Here is a 15,450-nt window from a genome sequence, read left to right on the forward strand (position 1 = left end):
AAAAATGACAAATGTACTAAGCTAGAGAGGGACAGTTTCTATTCTAGTCTTCGCAAACAGAACTGATCCTAATCAGTCTCCCTTCTATCCCCCAGTTCCCTCTCACCAGCCTCTTAGGTATCCAAAATTTCATGTTCCTGGCCCCAAGGCCCCAACCAATCATTCCCTACTCTGTCTCATCACTAACAATACAATTTTGCAGCCCAGAGCATTTCTTCTTTACCAAGTCTTCCTCATGTTTGTTAGTCGCCAAAGTTGACCAGATATGGAGGAAGGAGAGGAATATCGGACTGACTAAAGCACATTAATCTCCAATTGATAATATGAGGAGAGATAATTAGGGAAAGAGAGTTTTCTATTGTTCCTTAAACCACAGTGCCTATTCTCAGGACCAGGGGAATTAGGGGGTGTGTAGCAAGCAAGGTGCCTAGGGTGCAAAATGCAATGAAGCATCATTCTCAAGTGCCAACACTGTATTTGCATGACTCTAAAAGTGAGTGCCTCCTTGTATTTTGCACCCTTGTAGGTGCCTCACTTTCCTTATTCTAAAGGCCCTGTGCCATTTTGCCTACAAGTCAAAATGGTTAAGATCGTTCCAAGTGGATAAGAAGGACAAAATTTAGCTGTTCTCAGGTAGTTGCCTATGGAGAAGAAATTGGTTCTGCCTTCCCTTCTAATTTCCCACTAATTTCTAATTTAGTGTCTGGCTAAAGCCTAAACCCTTTGGCTGGTGCCTGATCAACTTTCCTAAACAAAAAAGGAAGAAACACTGGCGAGTGAGAAAGCCTTCTGGTCCCAGGGTCTCAAAATCTATTACGTATCAGTTAGCTATTCCAGGGCTATGGCATACCAGATGCTTGGAAAACCAGTGGTGCAGTCATAGGCACACCATGGCCAACCAGGATGCCAGTCCCCTTATATCAGCTCCAGCATCATCACGATCTCCTTTGATTTTTATAGTGGATCAGAGAATAAATAGGTACCTATATTACCCATCATAAAACAAAAACAAAAAACAAAACAACTTTCTTCTGATCCCACTTCCCCTACCAGCTGTCCTCCATATCTTATTCCCTTTTCATATTCTCACCTTCTTTTCTCCACTGAGTTCATTCCTGTTAGGCTCTTACCCCTATCACTATACCAAAACCAAGCTCATCCATCATGCTTAGCTCACTGTTAAATCTAAGAGTCAATTTATTACTCCTTCCTCCTGATAAACTTTCTTCATTTGTCTTCCGGAACACCTGTACTCTCTTCTTCCTTTTCCTCCAACCTCACTGGTGTTCCTTCTCAATTTCTTCTCTAAGCTTTATTTATGTTTGAGAATCTCAAATCTCAATCATAGGTCTTTTACTCTTTTCCATTTATATTCACTCCCTTGGTGATTTCATTCAACTTGATCATTTCTTGAAATACTATATACCTGACAATTCCCATTATTTTGAGCTCAGACCCCTCTCTGAACTTCAGCCTCACATTCAGATGCCTAGTCAACATTGCCACTCTGATGTTCAGTAGACATCTCAAACTTAATATGTCTGAAAAGAACTTACTCTTACCCCCCTTATCTGTTACACCCACACTCTTTCATCTCCGTTCAAAGCAACTAGAATGCATCCTTTTAGTTGCTTAGGCCCAAATGCCGACAGTGATCCTTGACTTCTTTCTCCCATAACCCATATCTAATCTGTCAGGAAATCCTGTTAGCTCTATCTCTATCTACCCTATGTAACTGCTAACCTGAATAACTGCAACAGCCTCCTAATGAGTCTTCCTGCTTCTACCCTTGTGCTTCCTCCACCCCCAAACACGTTATTCTCAACATGGAAGCCAGAAAGAAATAAAAGAAAAATATTTTATAACAGAGACATGAATTTAAATATGTAAATGACAAAACATAATGAAGCATCTAGATCCTTATGTTTTCCCAGGCACACTTTGTTTTATTGTGCTTCGCTTTACTGCACTTTGCAGATCCTGTGTTTTTTTAACAAATGGAAGGTTTGTGGCAACCTTGCAACAAACAAGTCTTTCCACACCATTTTTTTTTTTCTTTTTAACAGCATCTGCTCACTTTGTGTCTCTCTCATATTTTGGTAATTCTCACAACATTTCAAACTTTTTCATTATTATATTTGTTATGGTGATTTGTGATCAGTGATTACCACTCACTGAAAGCTCTGATGATGATTAGTATTTTTTAACAAGAAAGTATTTTAAATTAAGGTAGGTATATTGTTTTTTTAGGCATAATGCTATCATACACCTAACAGACTATAGTGTAAATATAACTTTTATGTGCACTGGGAAACCAGAAAATTCATTTGACTCGCTTTATTGTGATGTTTGCTTTACTGCAATGGTGGGGAACCGAATCTGCAATCTCTCTGAGGTATGCCTATACCATAAATGCAACAGTTGTAAGTGCAGGTATGTAAGTGTAGGTCTGTTGATAGGAAACTCAAATACTACACGGGGGACTGCTGCCTGTCACGTGGTTATTAAGCTGGGGAACAACTCTTTTTCAAATTCTGAATTAAATACAATTTTCCCTTAATTTCCGTAATAGTTGCATTCCTGGAAAATTCATTATATATTAAGACAATGCAAAAATGCCTTGTGTATACATGTAAAAAGTATGTTCGGTTGTGGTTTTTCAATAGGAAAACAGAGTGGGCTATTCTAATAGCACTGTGTGGAACTGTCCTGTGTACCACAGGATGCCTGGCATCTCTGTTACCCATTCACTAAATGCCTGTAGCATTCTTTCTATCACTGTGATAACCAACAATGTCCTCCCAAATTTCCTAAACACCCCTGATGGTGGAACTATTCCTGCTTAGAAACACTATCTAGAAATACAGCCTCTAATCCAATAGAATCTCTTGACTCTGCAGTTTAATCAAAAGAAGCATGAACAACATGCTGAAAAGCATAAAGTGCCATCCATCTTGAGTATGGAAATTAAATGTATTCAGGAATATTCTGGTATATCCATTGGTTCTCAGCCCACATAGTCCCCCGTCCTAACATGTTGGTGAGCGTGGCTTTCTTGTGAGATGGGGATGGGATTATGATAGCCAACAACTGTGCATTATAGATAATTTGAAACCTAGGGCTTCCATTTTGTAGTAGAAAAACAGATGGGGGAAGTATAAGTGTATAGGAAAGAACATGGACTGATTAGGAATCAAAAGATGTGGGTTGTAAGAGATGTATCCACCTATTTGACAGATTTTTATCTACTAGCTAGGCACTGGGACCACAAATATGTGTAGAAGAGTTTCTGCCCTAGAGAAGATGTCTAAAGGGAACAAATCAGTCTCCAACAGGGCCTTGGTTTCTTCTAGCTCAAATCTGAATGTTCAAAGTGCTTTCCAAGTAAAAAAGATTTTATGTATGTGCTATAGTGTAGCACAGGGAAAATACAAAATGAAGCAGGCAAGATGGTATTAGAACTAAGGTAGTCACCCATATGACATTATTTTATTTTTCACATGATGATATAAATATTACTACATGAAATTACTATTTTGTTAACAGTTCTACTTCTTAAGATAATAAAAAGATGGAGTGTATACATTCAAACAATTCTTGGGAGCAAAATGGAATAGAAATGGCAGTTAATATCAGCATATTTTTTTCTGAAAGTGTTATCTGCTGTACAAAAAAAAAGCAATTATTAATCATTTCATCCCTCACACAATTCACATTTTGACAAGGCAAAATTTGCAAAGAATTTGCACAGTAAAATTGTCTGGTGGCTACAGAGCAGCTCACAGGAGAAAATGTTAACAAAATGAATGGAATGTTAAATCAACTGGCTGGAAACAGTACAGCTTTTAATGTTATCTATTTATATCTAATTTTTTCAGTGCAAACATTTTATTTATTTATTTATTTTTAAAGATTTTATTTATTTGACAGAGAGAGAGATAGCGAGAGTGGGAACACAAGCAGGGGGAGTGGGAGAGGGAGAAGCAGGCCTCCTGCGGAACAGGGAGCCTGACGCGGGACTCGATCCCAGGACCCCGGGATCATGACCTGAGCCGAAGGCAGTCGCTTAACCAACTGAGCCACCCAGGCGCCCTTAAATATTTAATTTCTTAAGATTACAAAGAAACTATAAAGAATAAAGAATGTGAGTAATCTTTCTCCTTACAGAGATTTCTGAAATTTAGGTTGCTCCAAATCATAAACACTTCTACTTCTTCTCCAAATAGAACTTTATCTACTTATAATTTTGATCCTTTCAATATAATAAAGCCCAGAGCCCCAGAAAAGGCTGTTTGTATCAATTAGAATAAGAATCCCATTTTTTAAAATTAGGCATCCCCTTCCCATCCACACTCATATCCACACTTAGCTGTACTTGTTAAGCCCCAAACACATCCTTGCTCCTCATGCACCTTTCTAGGCTTGGCATATGCCATTCCCCAGGCCATTTTCAAAGACTTTCTCCCCACTCCCTAAAGACCTACTCACCATTAAACACTTAATTAAATGGTATCCACAAGCAGCCTTCCTTAACCTTTGTACAAACTTCTTCCCCATATGCTCCCATCATACCTTCTTCATTCCACAACTGCATAATTTATGATATGACTAAAGTCATTTACTACCAGTCTGTAAGCCTGAAGACCGGGCAATACCAGGTCTGAACACAGATTTGCTAATGAAGAGAACAACTATGGAAGATAATGGTGAAAATGCTGTGGTCATTTTGCCAAAGACCCGAACCTTGAGGTCTATTACTTCCTCCAGTTTTGTGTTATTAAAATTTATTTATAAATTATAAGAAAATCAAATTTGGTATATATATTACCAATTATCCTATTAATTTTCAAGGTTTCAGCTAGATTTTTTTCCCCAAGAAACACATCTCTGCAGCTGATGTGCAAAACAAGTGTCTTTTATTCACACAAAGTCTATTAAATGCATAAACATTCATATTTGAAATATTTAAGGAAAAAAAATCCTCCTATTTAGACTATGAATCATCCAAAAATAGAAAAGCACAAAAGGAAAAAAAAAATACGACAGAGAATTTACAGGGAAAGCAGGTGTGGTTCCTGAACACTACAATTCATACCTTTCAATGTTAAAAAGTGCTTAATTGAAGCAATATAGACCAACTCTCCACTGTAAAGTAAGGAAGCACATGTGCAGTTGGTTATGACTACCACCTACCATGTCCAGTCAAATGAACTACAAAGATACATTAAGGAAGTGTGAGAAGTCAGTACATAACACAGCTATACACAAAACTTCATCCATCAGCATAGCTAAGGTAATTTGCAGAGACAGAGAGGAGAATTAACAGGTGTCTAATTTCTACATATATACTGTATTTATGAGATCACAATTTCATTTAATCTTTACAGCCACCCTGTGAGCTAGTCATCGTTAACCTCAATTTAACGAGTAAGGAACTAAAGCTCAAAAAGATGAATGGGAGCTCACTTGTCCTATATCCTCCCTGTCTCACTCAATGACAATGACCTGTGTTCTCTGAGCATGAACCACAAATCAGGTACTACCAGTATACCCCGAGTGACCACTCATCCTGGTTTGCCTAGAACAGCAATGGTTTGCATTGTTATCCCAGCATAATTATCAATAGTGCCAAGTTTCACTCTCCAAAGTGTCTGGTTTGAAAAATTATATAGTTTCCATAAGTACAGAAGAATGAAAGTCTGCTTATATAAAAGTATATCTAGCCTAAGTCTGAAACAAGATTGAAGCATTTGGGGAAAATATCACCCTTTTAATAAAAATGGTGATAATTACCATACACTGAATTTTGTACACGCTAAGACCCTTACATATACAGTTGACTCCCACAGGTTTGGACTGTGTGGGTATTGGAAAAAACAAATCCTCTGTTAAAAGCTGTATTCAGGAAGAACAGCACAAAAAAATTAAAGTTAACATTTAAGACTTCAGAGGCACAGCATCTCATGCTGGGTATATTTCCTAAAAATTATTAAGTTTCTTGCCCAGGTGTAATTGCTGTAAACAAAACAGTAGAGTCAATGGGAAAGGGGAGAGAAGGGTAAATAATCAAAATGGCTGCAGAATTAAAATAATTGTCCTAATTCTCCTACTTAATCCATAAAGACTTCAGTAAGTTTGATCCAATGTCATTGGCGATCAATATTTGAACATTTAAACTGCTGTGGCACTTGATACATAGGCATGGGGGAAAGGGCTGAGATTTGAACATAGGAACACATTGCTCTTTATCATTCTCAGGGATGTTGGGCCCCACACTCCCAGGAGGCATAATCACCAGATGCACAGGTATATACCACAGTCTAATATGAATGGTAGCTGGGGAGTGCAGTCTATTCAGCCCTAACCAGAGACTCTGATGATCCCCTCATTTTTTAATTCTGTATATAACCCATCTCAATAAATGTTTTTACAATAATTTTTTCAAGAAGATATATAATGAAATCTTAGACATTTGATCAACCTTAGATGTTTGGAAAACTAAATCTATTTTCAAATTTCTGATTATAAATATATTTGTTTTAGAGAATCTGTAATAATAATTTGATAATAATAATAATTATTCTTGTAGTTCTACCACTTGCAGATAGTCATCATTAACACTTTGTATGTTGCCTCCTCATTTATTTTCTTAGTAAATACACTTAAAAATTAAAGGTTATAGTTTATATTGTATCCTGACATTGTTAACTTTTTAGGTTACTCTCATTTTTCCATTTCATTAAATAGTAAAAAAAAAATATCTATAAATAAGCAGGTATGTAGATAGGTAGGTAGGTAGTCAGATTACATTACTAGCTGCAACACCATCTACCCTGTAGTTTCATTATACGAGCATTCTGGTCTATCTTCCCCCACAGCCAACATTAGGAATCTAGGTTACATTTTACAGAAAGGTCACTCATATATGTTTCATGTACATGTTTTTGAATCTTTAATGATATGATATACCAAATACGACATTCCCTTATTAAGTACTAAGACTGAACAAATCTTTAGACCTATATGAAGTTTAACAGTTTCCTGCCCCATGGGCCATTCACATTTCTTACAGAGTTTAATCCTCAGCATAAGGATTGTTGCTACTATGAATGGTCTCTTTTTTTTCTATTTCTGAACTGATTATTACTACTACACAAATCATGCTTATTTACATTACAATGGAATTTTACTATATTAGTTTGAGTATCTTGGGCATTTTTTATTATCTACAAATAATTCTGTCCTTTCCAATAGTTCTCTCTCTTTTTCTGTTCTTAATACACTGGCTAAATATTTCAGAGTTACTTTAGTAGTGATGGCAGCAAGTATGCTGCTAATTCTAATAGGAGATAAAATTCTAGTGTTTCACCATTATTAGTATTTTGCCTATTGGCTTGATTCCTAATTTGTTTATAAAATTGCAGATACTTCCCATAAAATGTTTATAGTAAATATTTCTAACAGTGAGATAACAGGTGATTATATTTTCCTTCACAGTTTCCCAGTAAATGGATTATCTAGGTTTTCTACATCTACCTTAATACTTTTTAAAATTTAAATTCTGATTTATGTTTTTTAAAAAATTATCCATTTGATTAAGAGTCTCATATATATGTGGAAAAGTTTCTACAAGAATTTTACCATTTTTATCTACAGATAGCTACAGTTAAATCCAATAGCAGCTAATTTTGTATGTTATTTTTATTACTTAGACTAGTCACAAACTCTTCCAATTTATCTTCCAAGATTCCTAAAATGAATGGACACACACATCTTTATCTCCTTACTTCTCCTAATGTTCCTTGCTTAAGGAGAATGTTTTTAACTCCAAATTACCTTGATTAGTAATCAGTATCTTGCAAAAAGCAAAAGAGTGAAGCAAACCCTAAAAAAGCTTTGTCTTTAGAAACAACATTCTACTGTCCTTTGTGAAAGAGAGCATATCTAAAAAATGCCTGGATACAAATTTCTCAAAGTAAACTTATTCTGCTAACAAAAATGATACCTCATCCTTTTTATTTAAATACATTCATGCTTAAGTACAAGATGCCATAAAAGAAATATATTAACAATTTGGTATTAGGAAAATCCTAACATTCCCAGATCAGAGTTCCATGAAAACCAGATTCCAGTATGTTTAATATTAAAACTTGCATGTTAACAAATGTATGTGGCAATGTCTTCAAATCCTTATTAAATTCTGTTTTTTTTTCATATTTTATTAAGTAACCATTATACTGAACCTATCTCATCATCTGAAATAGTTTGAGATACAGTATCAGAAAATGCCAAGTTCAAATATAAACAGCTAACTTTTCATTTTTACTTTGCCAGGGAACTTTCAAAGTGCTAAAAAATGCAAGCTGCTACTCATCTTCTAAAAACAGAAATGAAATAATTAGATCACAATTGATGGCTCCTTTCTCAGAGAGCAAAAAAAAGATGAATGCAACTGGAATGTTTATTGTCACTGAAATTCTTCAGGCCTGGATTCCAAGTATAGGTTTGATGCAGGTTACTATGACAACTTAAATTACAGAAAATGTCCCCCCTTCTTCTACCAAGTTTTTCTGCCAAAAGATCATTTTGAGCCTCCTAAAATCTGTGTGCATGAATTACCTGTAACAACAATAAACATCTCTTTACAAGTTTTATTTAGAAATGCCCCCATCTAAACCATTAAAACCAAGTATAAGCAAATAAAAAATATTTTCCATTAAATCTACAAGGGGCAGAAAACCTAACCTGAAAACACACACACACATACACACACAGCTTAAAGTATTTTGAAGTGGGGGGATGGGTTAGCCTGGTGATGGGTATTAAAGAGGGCACGTAATGCATGGAGCACTGGGTGTTATATGCAAACAATGAATCATGGAACACTACATCAAAAACTAATGATGTAATGTATGGTGATTAACATAACATAATAAAAAAATGAAAAATAAAAATAAATAAATAAATAAAAATTAAAAAAAAAAAAAAGAAAAAGTATTTTGAAACTACTCCCCCCTACCAGAAGCACCCTATACTACCAACATAAGCTTCATTACAGAAACTATGGGAAATTACTTACAAGGCAGTTTGAAAGAAGATTATAGGGCTAAGTCCTGTTTATCATTCTTTTCCCTCTAATGCCTTTTATAGGAAGGTACCAGAAAAGGGGGATGGGAGAAGAATGCAGTCCTATTCCCAACAGAGAGAGAAGCAAATAAATAATCTGCAAAATCTCATTTTGTTTTATGTAATCTATTTTTTTTTTACATAAAATAGGAGCTTTGAAGTTTGTTCTCACACAGCCTCAAATTTACAAACCTAGGAAAAGATGCCTTGTGATAAATAAAATGTGAATTATTCTCTATCATTCCCTAAAAGAATAACGGCTCAGGAAAAACTGCATCATTGTGGAGAAAATGTAATTTAGTAGAAATAAATATTCTGATTGTAAAACATTAAAAATTTAAAGCTGCTCCATAAAAAAAAAATTTAAGGTAGCTTTACAGTGTAGCAATACTGAGAATTCAAAGCTGGTTTTGTTGCTATCAAAGTTAACATGACTGAAATTAGATGCTTCATTCAAAAAGGTTTAGGGAACTCACATATCCTTTTCAATGAGTAAACTGGATTACTGGATCCAAGAGCAAAACTGTTTTATGTATAGCTCTACCACATCCAGACAAAACTCCATTTAAAAAAGGAAAACAAGGCAGTATGTTAAGGGAGTCTCTATGCACTTGAAGTCAAGAATCAAAGGCTGTTAATTTTTAGCATACTAAACATTTGAAAAGAAATAGTAAAAAATTAACTCTTTGGCAGTGAACTCCAAGCAACTCCTACATCTCTTACCTGTATGAGGGGATAACTAACTACCAGTGTTCTAAAAGAAACAAAATAATTGAAACATTCAAACCCAAGTGTACACAATCTCTAAACATTAAATCTGAACCATAGTTCCTCTTGGTATAACTTTTACATAAATCCTACCAAATAGAAAATAATTAATGTAAAGAAAAGAAAGATTTACAGAATAGCTCTATCAGTGATAAAAGCTAACTCTAAAATTTAAGTGATGACACAATTATGGAGAGAACTATAGTAAGTGGGACTACATAATACATTTTGTTCCTTATACTTTTCTTCTTTAGACTGTATTACAAATAACAGAGCTTAACTAGAATTTTTCAGCTCTTACATGGATATAACAAAATTGCTCGATTAGAATCAGACTATCTTTTACTTTCAACACTTGGGGCCTTCTAGTCATGGATTTTGCTAATGCCGCAAGCAATGCAACAGGGTCTACAGGAAGAAAACGGAACCAGTGAGGATAAGGACTTGTGGTTTTAGGAATCCATTTCCCTCCACATAGTTTAGCAATTACTACAAGGCTCTAAGGTCATACTTTTTTATTTCAGGGGGGAATTAATTATGTAAGACCTTTGAAAATCATCATTGAGGCAAAAATGCAAGCACATAACTTTTGCAAATGAGGGACTAAGGAATTTCCGAGACAGCATGCTGGTTGGTGCCCTTAAAGAGTTTATTCACCTGTAAAGTGTGAACAGTTTATTCACAAGTGATTCACATACTACAAACAAGGTCAAATTATTTTCCCTTCTGAGACCAATGAGTCACTTTAATGTTCAAGAGCGGATACACATCAAACGTACAAAAAGCAAGTGAAAATTAATTTAGTTGTATATTCCCACTTCAAGAGACTTTGTGACCCCCTTTACTTAATGAAGCCAATTACACTACTTAAGGGATGGAAGCTCACACTATAAGCTATTTCAGACTTACTGAGACCTTCTAACCTTCACTGTTAGAAATACTTTTTGGCTTTAAAAGAGGCTGCTATCCATCGATTGATGAATGGATAAAGGTGTGGTGTACATATATATAAATAAATATATATTTAAAATAGAATATTATTCAGCCATAAAAAGGAATGAAATCTTGCCATTTGCAATGGCATGGATGGAGCTAGAGAGTATATATAATGCTACGTGAAATAAGTCAAAGAAAGACAAATACCATCTGATTTCACTCATATGTGGAATTTAAGAAACAAAACAAACAAGCAAAGGGAAAAAATTAGAGAGAGAGACACAAAGCAAGAAACAGACTCTTAATTATAGAGAACAAACTGATGGTTACCAGAGGGGAGAGGGGTGGAGATGGGTTGAATAGGTGATGCGGATTAAGGAGTGCACTTGTTTTGAAGAGCACAGGTTGATGTATGGAAGTGTTGAATTACTATATTGTACCCCAGAAACTAATACAACACTGTATGCTAACTAACTGGAATTAAAATAAAAACTTAATCAATCAATCAATCAATCAATAAAAAAAGAGGCTGTCAATTTAGAGCATGAGTAGAATAATGCTCAGGAAACCTAAGAGTGGTGACATAGTAATTTGCAAAAATTTGCTTCAGACTTCAAATCTGAAATCTAAAGTATGTTTCATAATGCTATTCGTGTCAACCTAAATTTGAACCTAGGGTTTACATTACACTGGCAAAAGATACTACTGCTAATTAAACTTTATACTTATCTAAATATAGGGCTTACAAATGATGATTCTTGAGAGTTCACCAGTAAACACATCCTCTGAAAGCCTCCCAAAATTTTGAAAAATTGTTTTAAAAATGTCAGTTTAAATGATACTCTTCTAGGATATAGGCAAGGAGTACAAATTTGCCGACTCACCTCACGGCGCTGGAGTCCCCAAGGGGAGGAGTGTTGAGGTAGTCTTGAGGAAGAGTAGAGCACCAGACAGGTATTCTAGGAAGAGGTACACAGGCACCTGAAAGGGTACACAGTGTTCTTACAGTCCTGGCTCATTTTTATCTTAAAAATGCTAAACTACCCCATTTTAACTTATAATCATCAAAGACCAAATAAATAAGCTTTAGCTTCAAAAGTTTTCCCAAGAAGAATTTTTCATCCCCTCTCTGACTTCCCCCTTACTCATCTGAACTACAATACTTGTGGGGTGAGTCTGTTTTCTGTTTGGTTTCAATTAGCATTTTTCTGCCATTGAAAAAAGAATCTCAGTTGTTTCTGAAAAAGGTCATTTGATGGGCCGATGGTGTTCTAGGAAAGACTGTGTGCTGCCTTATTCTCCTGACCAAAGCTTCCTGCAACACCACAATAATTTCTTGAAAGCAGTTTAAGAGATATTTGGAAAACTGCCTAGACCCAGGGCCTAGAAGTGACATTGAAGGACAGATCTCAGGTTTTCAGTCTTCAAAAATAAAAACAAAAACATGCCACACTTTTCCTTGGTGAGTATAAATTATTACCACCAGCTAACCCAAGAAAGAGGGTAACTTGGCACCAGTTCTTCTGACCATTCTATTGCCTAATGCTGTGAGAATGTGAAACTCTGCCATTAGTTATAAAGAAAGCTTAAGAAAGAAATCTTGGCCACAAGGCGGGAATTGACGAAATTCAGATGTCTGCCACATTCAGACTATGCCCTTAACAGATGTTTCTGCATTTATTTATAGAAAGGTTTACTTTAGTAACAAGACCATCTTCCATCAACTATTTTTTTTTTGCACACCAAGACACTAAACTACTTTTATTATGAGTAGAAAACACCATGAAAAAAGTTACAATCCTTAAAATCTTAGTTATGAAATAATATGAAATATCAAATTAGAAATAAAAAGAGAGAGCCCCAATCTGATGCAAACTATCAGAAAATATATAAATTTCAAACACAACTGAAGACAGGGTAAGTTACTCCAAAATTTCCCCTTCCACAGCTGGGCTCTCCCTGCAAGGCTACTATATCCCTGAATGGACACACTGTCTCTCAGTCTGGTTATCAGACGAATGTTTCATATAACTTAACAGTTGTATAAAAACACTACCCATTTCTAGATTATTTTTTACATAGTGTTATGGCTGCAGGGCAAAGGTGCATTAGTGCTTCCAAGTTTTCAAAGAAAAAGAGGACAGCACGCACATTAAAATTCTTTCTCATGAAAATAAATAAGCTTTAAGTGAACTAGGTATCACAGAATTCCTGTTTCATCATTTTATGTCAGATGGGTTAGAGCCTTCTGGCTTCAACTAGACCTACCCACCTACCTCCTAAAGAAGCTAAAGAAAGACACGTACTTGAGGCTCATGTGTCTTGGTAAAAGAGCCTGTCCGTGGAGCATGTCATCCAAAAAGCAATGAAGAGTCAGCCCTGCTGGGAGAGAGTACTGGAAAATGAATTAAAAACTGCGTGAGAAAGGCTAAATAGACTAAGCACCCTAATTCCCACCCCTGGGCCCAGAAGCCATCTGGAATCCAGCTCTCTGCCAAAGGGATTCTTATTTATCTAAATTAAAAATCTCATTTTTTACCTGTCTTTTCTTCTTTAAAGCCTCATCTTTCTTTTCAGTTTTGTTTTCAAAAAAACCTTTCTTTTTTAATTTAATTTTATTGTTATGTTAGTCACCATACAGTACATCATTAGTTTTTGATGTAGTGTTCCATGATTCATTGTTTGCATATAACACCCAGTGCGCTCCATTCAATAAAGAGGGCACGTATTGAATCAAAACAATCTTTTGAACCCGGGAAGTGGGCAGTTGAGGAGTTTCTAAAATTGACATAATCATTATCTTCTTTTATCCATAAAATAAGGTTATCAATACTAGAGCCAGACATTTAAAGGCCAAGAAGATTATTGTGCCTATTTCCTCACGTATAATTCAAACTGATACTTACATATATGCTAACATTAAAATCTCTCCTTTTTAGATTTTTATAATTGCAAAATTCTGGATGAGCCACAGTTCTTTGGAATGGGATGGCAAGTGTCCTGGGAACAGGCTTGCGATGCCTGTGGGAAATGCCAAAACTGACAAGAAGCAAGGGTCTCAGGCTCTTGTGTACTTGTACGCACCTCTCTAGTCTCCTGTGAGGCTTCAGTCCTCTCCCTACTGATATCTATAACCATCCTAACTATTCAACCCATTGCCCACACCACTTAAAACACACACACACATACAGAGCAAATCCTACAATTCTACTCTTTTTAAAAGCCTCCACAAAAAAAGTTCAAACTTCTTTTGTTTTGCCTATAACTGTAGTGACAATATTTTCCTAACTGCAAATATGGACATAAGATCTAGCAATTGTGAGGGTGGTCATGAGGCAGTAAGACATTCGTGATTTAAACTGAGATAAGCTCAGAAAACTTACGACGTCCTGGGGCTCCACCTGAGACTCTTCGCATCCTTGCATGCCACTGTCTAAACTTACTTCGAGTCATTCCCTTGAAGCCACCACGGGACATGCCCCAGCCTCAACCCCACGGCTCAGCTCCTCCGCCTCTAGCTCTCCTTCATGCTGGCGTCTCTTCCCGGGTTCCACCAACTTTCTGTGCTGACCAAACTCCAACTTACCCTCCAAGAGGCCACTCAGATGTCTCACATTCCCTGGAAGCCTTCCCTCATCCAAACTGATCATTCCAGAAAATCTCAAGTGGCTGGCTAATAGTACTCTCTGGGACTGTTTCCTAAATCCCCACAACTCTACGAGGAAGGTAAGCTATAAAAAGGGAATAATCAGAAAAGGAAACTAAAGAATTAGGAAGGTTGAATAAGAGGTCCAAGGTCATATAGCCAATAAATAAGGGAGCCAGAAATTGAACTCAGGCAAACTGACTTCAGAGCTCATGTTCTTCAACACCTGACCTCATCATCTTCAGTATGTACCTCTGTTGTAATACTTGGAAAAATTATAATGAAACATTTGCCTTTCCTTGAGGGCAGAGACATTTTGCACTGCTATCTATATTCAATTGAAATGGACCAATAATCAATATATGTCAACATGTGCAATTTGGGATAAAAGATGTAAAATCTGAAAACCTCCACACTCCAGTAATTATATTATTTTTTATAAAATTAAAATTTAAGTTATCTGAACATTCACTGGACACTTGCGCATATTAGATTAAACATTCTAGTTTTTTCAAGGTAGCCCCCAAAGATCCTTGCCTCCTGGTCTTCGTACCGTTGTGTATTCTCCTCCCACTATGAGCAGAGTTAACGTGTATAGCCAGCAGGATTATCATGGAAATGATGTGTGACTTCCAGGCTAGGTCATAAAAAACAATGCAGCTTCTATCCTGCTCTCTCATCCTTTGCTCGTGTTATTACAGACGGTCAAACAGCCTTATGGAGAGGTCCACATGGTAAGAAACAGGCCTCCTGCCAACAACCAGTTCAAACTTGCCAGGCATGTGAGCAAACTATCTTGGAAGTGAATCTTTCAGCCCCAGTCAAGTCTTCACATAGACTACTTATAACATGGGATGACAACTGGACTTCAATCTTATGTAAGATTCTGAGCTACAGCCACCCACCTAGGACATTCCTGGATTCCTGATCCAAAGAAATTTGGTGAGATAAAACAAAATAAACAAACAAAACAT

General features: G+C 36.1%; 1 protein-coding gene across 4 annotated transcripts in view; it reads right to left on the reverse strand.

Annotated features, from left to right (window-relative positions):
- Nucleotides 1–15,450, reverse strand: part of RASSF8 (Ras association domain family member 8) — a 122,364-nt gene that overhangs the window by 65,586 nt on the left and 41,328 nt on the right. Inside the window, exons 1-2 of one of the 4 annotated variants that reach the window (XM_035028055.1) lie at nucleotides 13,137–13,381; nucleotides 11,715–11,811 (exon numbers count right to left, since the gene is read on the reverse strand). The exons of 1 other annotated variant lie outside the window; for it this stretch is intronic. The gene's annotated coding sequence lies outside the window, so the exon portion shown is untranslated. Of the gene's footprint in view, nucleotides 1–11,714; nucleotides 12,873–13,136; nucleotides 13,382–15,450 lie in introns of those variants that run through there. 2 more of the 4 variants (XM_035028056.1, XM_035028054.1) reach the window with 2 other exon arrangements.

The sequence above is a fragment of the Mirounga leonina genome, unplaced genomic scaffold (genome assembly GCF_011800145.1).
Source record: "Mirounga leonina isolate KUSES-001 unplaced genomic scaffold, KU_Mleo_1.0 Mir_201, whole genome shotgun sequence".
Classification (NCBI taxonomy): Eukaryota; Metazoa; Chordata; class Mammalia; order Carnivora; family Phocidae; genus Mirounga; species Mirounga leonina.